A 6,286-nucleotide genomic window follows, 5' to 3' on the forward strand; every position below is an offset into this window, starting at 1 on the left:
GACTCAGATTGTCTCCCTGTTTAACCCCTAAACTAATAGGGAAAGTTTCAGTGACTTGATTGTTTAACCTAATGCATGATCTGCTACAATTGTACATACTCTTGATTATATTGTAAAATTTAGATCCAACACCAATTTCTAGCATTTTTGATAATTTTGATACCTTCATGTATAACTGTGTCAAATACTTTTCTAAAGTCAATGAAACATGCATAGAGTCGTCCTTCTTTTTGAGAGCAGTATGTTTCAAATAAAGTTCTTAGAATAAACATGTGATCAGATGTTCTTGCCTTTTTACAGAAACCGATTTGACAATCATTGTTAGTTTTGTTTTTCGTTAGATATTTGTCTAGCCTTTTATTCAATATACTGTTAAATAATTTACCAATTGCACTAGTGATGGTAATGCCACGGTAATTGTTTGGGTTATTGATATCCCCCGTTTTATGCAGAACAGTTATATATCCCTCAGCCCATGATTTAGGATAAAGTCCATGTGACAGGCAAGCATTGAAGATATTTCTTAAAGATGGTAGTAGGGCGTTGTGACCATACTTAATCATATGATTGGAAATGTTGTCTAACCCAGGAGCCTTGTTATATTTAATACAAGAAATTGCCTCTGATATTTCTGAAGAACTTATTAGATAGTCCAATTCATTAAAGCATTGCTTATTTTCCATTTAAGAAATTTTCTTTTTCAATTCATTTAGTCTGTCCAAATATGACTCTTTCACTTCATTTAATTTTATAAAATGATCCAGCCATCTATTAGAATTAATATCTGTATCTACTGCATTATTTTTGTCAACAAGATGGTTCACAAGATTCCAATAAAGTTTGGGATTATCCTCGTTTAAAGCATCAAGCCTTGCAATTAGGGACTGCTGATATTGAATTCATTTGTGTTTACATAACTTAGCATACTGTTTTCTGAGTCTAAAAAATCTGCCTCTTAAAATTGGATCTTTTGGAAATTGAGACATAATTCTATCAATTAACATTAATCAATCTACTTTTTGTGTGTTTTAGGTCTCCATCAAACCATTTCTTGTTTTTACTTCTTTTTGGTTGTGCTGTTTTAATTTTATTTCTTTTCAAGGATCTAGCTGCAGCATTAATAATAATATTTTGGAGTTTGTCCACAGCAGTATTCAGAGAGGATAATGAATTCTGAACCTCAAAATTTGCCAAATCAGACAGATCTTCTGTATGTCTACAGAGGTTAAAGCTTCTTGAAATTTAAATGCTGAATCTTCTGACCATATAAAACGTGGTTCAATAAATTGCATCTTACACATATTTTGATTTTTGTCGATTAAAGTTGTAAAATTGGCAGACATTTCCCAATGTAATAAGCAGTGACAATCAGATAGTGTAGGATCAAAGTCATTTACACTGAAGTACAAAATCTGATCCAAAATACTTTCAGATATAATAACATAGTCAACCACGCTTGAGCAATTAGGGGTGTAACTAATTTGTCACCCTGACTTTTTCTATGTCTGATTTCTTTGTCAATATTATAGGGTAAGTCAGGGTAATTTCGACCACCGTATAATTTCGACCACAGGAACTCAAAACCACACAAAGATCTACGGAAGTGTTGAGACAAGTTTAATTTATTCGGAATTATAGAAAACTATTCCTCAAATTGTGTGTCGTAGTATAATTATTCATCGCAAATATGGCTTGATCAGAGATATAAATAATATTTTTAACTATCATTTATGTCTCCAGTTTGACGTTCGAAGTCCCAGTCTTCAGTGCGCTTGATTTGATCAAGGAAATGCAAGAGAGACAACTCGTACAACCTCTTTTTAAGTTTAACCTTGTTCAACAGTCTACAGCATGAGTTAAATTAAAATTGTTTTATTTCTTCTTGGAATATCTTTAAGTTGCAGAATTTTACAAATTTATCTTGGATTTATCTCAAAATGCACAAGAAACGTCCATTTGATTTTGGTCGAAATTACCCCTACTGATTTTAAGGACGCGGGGTAAATTCGACCACTTATTCTGAAATATACGTGCAAGTTGTCTTCAACAGCTGTTTAATGCAATGCAGAGTTAGATCTTAAAAAAATAATTATACTGTATATGTACAATATTATCTACACATAACCTTTTATATTTAAAAAAAATATGTCAGATTATTTAATTAACATGTGCATGCCTAGCTATATATATTAACCGGGCCGTTCACGAGGTTCTTACTTGTAGAAGTATTCACGAGGGTGCATCACTGATCGAGGTGCGAGAGAACACGGAGTCGGCACTGGCTTTGAATTAACACATGACGAGAGCAATCCTAAAGATTCCAAACCCATCAAATTAACAAAAGAGAGGGTGCAGGCAATATTAAATATATGTCCAAAAAAAAAAGAAAAAAAAAATTAGGTTTTTGTAATTTTTTTCATTATTACGAATGCGTAAACTTTGACAAATAAGACTGAGGCTATCGAAAACCAACGACCCAGTCGTATTAAGATCGTATCACACAGTCCAGGTAAAAAAATCCAAATAGTACCCAAAATATCAGAACAACACACCAAAAGAGCCACAACAATCTTGAAACAAAAAAACCCACTATGATGTTACACGAAATACTGAAATGATTTGTTTGAGTTTAGGTTTGTTTGTTTGTTTGTTTGTTTGTTTTTTTTTTTGGGGGGGGGGGTCAGAGGACTTTGCTTCTGTAAATCTTTATTTAATTGACTTATCGAATTTCTCGGGATCTATCTCTCTTCAGAATTAACAAAACACGTAAAATACGTATATTACATGTAACAATGCATTCCAAATGAATGTGTATATGGTAAAAATTAGTGAAGAAAAATATACGCAATTCTAATGCTATGCTCAAACCTTATACATAGATATACAATCTGAATGATTCTGTTGTGAAAAGACGATATTAAATAAAATTCCTTTTGGGTTGGAGAATTTAAAAATCATAACAAAGAAATTATTTGTGGGATCTGAGAAAATTTTATCTATTTGCATAACTATATATCACAATTTTAAATTATAGAGTTGGCGAATTAAAAGCAGAATTTAGAATAAAGAATAAGAATTTTGAAAGATGTCTATAAGACAGCATTGAAAAGCTTATGTAACCCAACCCCTATCTTTATGGATATTAGTACTTATCCATTTTACTCTGCTTATTGAGAGAGATAGATATAGATACACGTATTTTCTAAATAAGCAATATAGTTTCTCGGACCATAAATTTTGAATAAAATGCAACTGGTAAAGTTTACTTGCATTGCAAGAGTTATCTTTCTTTTTGATGTTTGTTGTGGTCGAAATTACCCCGAGGCCAGTCGAAATTAACCCATGCGACATGCTTACTTATTTTTAAACCAATTCATTATTTTTTATGCATTTTTAACTCCTAAAGCAGAAAAATCTGAAGAAAAAAATCAATCTCAATTACTTTGAATCTTTTTTAACTAGTACATTTGAAAACAGTCGTGTTTTGTGGATTGAAAGCCACAAATCAGCAAAAGTGGTCGAAATTACCCCACTCTACCCTATTGGTCATATAAGGGTACATATACATTATCATCATAGGGAATAAAATCCAAGTGATTAGATGTTCCAGCATTGAAGTCACCACATATTAATATGTTACCTAATTTACTATATTGTATCAGTTCTTTTTCTAAACATTCAATTATATTGTAATTCAGTCCAAGGGTATAAGATGATGTACTAGATGGATCATATACAACACATATGAATAAATTTTCTTGGAGACCAAAATAAGTTTTGTCTAGTTGAAGCCACTGAAAATCATCAGATGTGTTATTGAGGATTTTTATGTGTGGTTTAATGTGATTTTTACATAAAATACTTAATCCACCGAAATGTCTATTGTTATGTTTACTCATAGGCCTACATACAGTATGAAAGTAAAAAGGGCCAATTTCATGTGGTAGTTGACCAGACCCAATGTGGGTTTCAACAAGAAAAACAATATCATATTTCTTCAAGGTATTCATAAATCTAGGATCACAAGTTTTGTTAAAATCCTGACTTACTAAGCCACCAACATTCAGAAATGCAAACTTGAAAGATTTTTGTTTGCCTGTACACTCCTTATTTGTTAATGTAGTATTCTTTAGTAATACCAAAAAAAAATCAATTAATAAAGAAGTGTTATATTGTAAGAATCCCTCTTGCTTTACGAACGTAACAGCAATGAGACAAAATAAAGAATCGGAATCAACATCATAAAAATTCCACAAAAAATGTTTTTACAAAAGAACTGGGATTTAGTGCAAAAATAATTGCTAATAAGATTATGATGAAAACTACTTGTCAGTAGAAGAATTATCCTTACTTTAGTGATACTTGATAATTCAACATAGTTGTAAGACATTGGAACAAGACTCAGTAATACATTAAGGTATTTATAAAGTACATTAACGTTTACGGCTAGACCTTCAGTTCCTATTAAACCCAAACTTAGCTCTGGACTTGAACCTTGATCTATGGCTGTTGACAATTTCGATTCCCAAGGAGCTGTGAATCACTCTCTTCATATTGGAAGCTAATAGAGAGACTCCTTTTTCATTCAGGTGTACTCCATCGTCACATAGCAAGCTCAGTGGCGGGTCACCCTCATGTAGCATGTAGGAATGATCTAGTGTTAACACAGAAGGATTTTCATGTAAGTGTTGTTTAAGAAGCGCATTCAGAATCTGACCATTGGTATGGTAACGAAATTCATCTGCCCTGGGTGTGGCAAGGGATACAATTATTTTACTGAATGGCCATTCCTGGTGCAGAAGACCAATGATTCGATCCATTTTGTCCACACATTGATTAGGCTCATATTTCTTGATGTCGTTTGTAAACGAGTGCAGTAGCACTAGATCTGGTATCATCACCTCAAGGCTTGATGCAATATACTGGTATGTGTCATCTAGAGTATATTTAATTTCCTTGATAGATTTTGCAAATGCTGTGAGTTTGTCTTCTTTAATGTTTTTAATGCTGGAGGTTCCAACAATCAATATTGTCGGCAGATCAGCAGTACCAGCATCCAAAGAATTTTTTGGTGCTGTAATAGGTATAGTTCTATTAGATTCTTCATTTTTCGTAAGAAGTGATTCAACCTTGTTTTGGATTTCTTGTAGATTTGAGGATATTTTATCTTGTTTAGTGACCATTTTGTTTAGGTCTCTTTCAATTCTTACTATTGCTTCATGTATGCAACTCTGATTAGAAAGAATATTTGTTTGCACAATAGAAAGTTTTTTAATAACACTGACAAGACTAGCTGGTTTCTAGTCTTGATAAATCATTATTTGTGTCAGGCGTTGTGTTTTAACTGATGTTTGCAACTTTTCATCTTCGGCCAGGACCATATCCAAAATTTGTGATAACTGCGAAAAATGCTTCTCTACAAAGATGCTATAATTCTGACCCTGTACTCGAATAGTTCCTGTTGAAACAGAGTAAGGTTGTATATCAACGAATATGGGGCAGTCTGGTCATACATTTCAATAGTATAGTTGGCTTTGGCGTGCTGCTATCCCACGCACTAGAAGGCGCATCCTTCCATACCACGCGCGCTCCACTGATGTGACCAATATTATCAAAATAAAAAATGGCTAGAGTTTTGATCCATGGAAGGATTCTCTCTGCATTGGTATGAAATGTTATAACTTTTGCACCCTCATCATAAAGATTGCAATCAATTTCTTCGAACAGACAATTAAGAAATTCAAGATTTTTGTCCGTATTTTTATCTACTCTGAATCATCAAGATGTTTGCTTTTTTCTTCAAGTATAGTAAACACAAACGTAGTGATGATTCAGAATTCTTTACAATGGCATGGCAATTCAATAAGCCAGGTCTGGATGTAAAAGGCATTGAAAAAATGTCATACCTCATTTTTTTGCCACTCATTTAAATCTGTTTGGGGGCTTGCTTAAGCCCATATTTTATCATCTCCTCGACCCCCGACCTATTTCAGATATTTTGGCCCATTCAGATCATCACTGTTATACCCCAATATATACTTTGAAACAAGGTAATTAATACAACAGAATAAGTCTAATTCATAATTTTTACATAGAAACATTTCATTTAGCACTTAGAATAATGGAGCAAGGAAAATAATTTTATGAGCATTCTCAAATTGATATTAGTGTAAATCTAGGTCACAAAAGCCAGTACAGAAACAATTTGGAATTGTAATGTAACTATGTTGAAATCCAGCAACGTGTAATTTTTTCGAAACAAAAGCAAGTATAAAATGAGTGCTTC

The 6,286-nt window shown here is 32.8% G+C and overlaps 1 protein-coding gene across 1 annotated transcript in view; it reads right to left on the bottom strand.

The window, feature by feature from the left end:
• The window catches only part of LOC133177163 (E3 ubiquitin-protein ligase TRIM71-like), a 93,982-nt gene that overhangs the window by 81,372 nt on the left and 6,324 nt on the right, over nt 1-6,286 (bottom strand). The window lies entirely within an intron of this gene.

This window comes from Saccostrea echinata, unplaced genomic scaffold (genome assembly GCF_033153115.1).
Source record: "Saccostrea echinata isolate AGI-Se365-2 ecotype Australia unplaced genomic scaffold, CSIRO_AGI_Sech_v1 ptg000002l, whole genome shotgun sequence".
Taxonomy (NCBI): domain Eukaryota; kingdom Metazoa; phylum Mollusca; class Bivalvia; order Ostreida; family Ostreidae; genus Saccostrea; species Saccostrea echinata.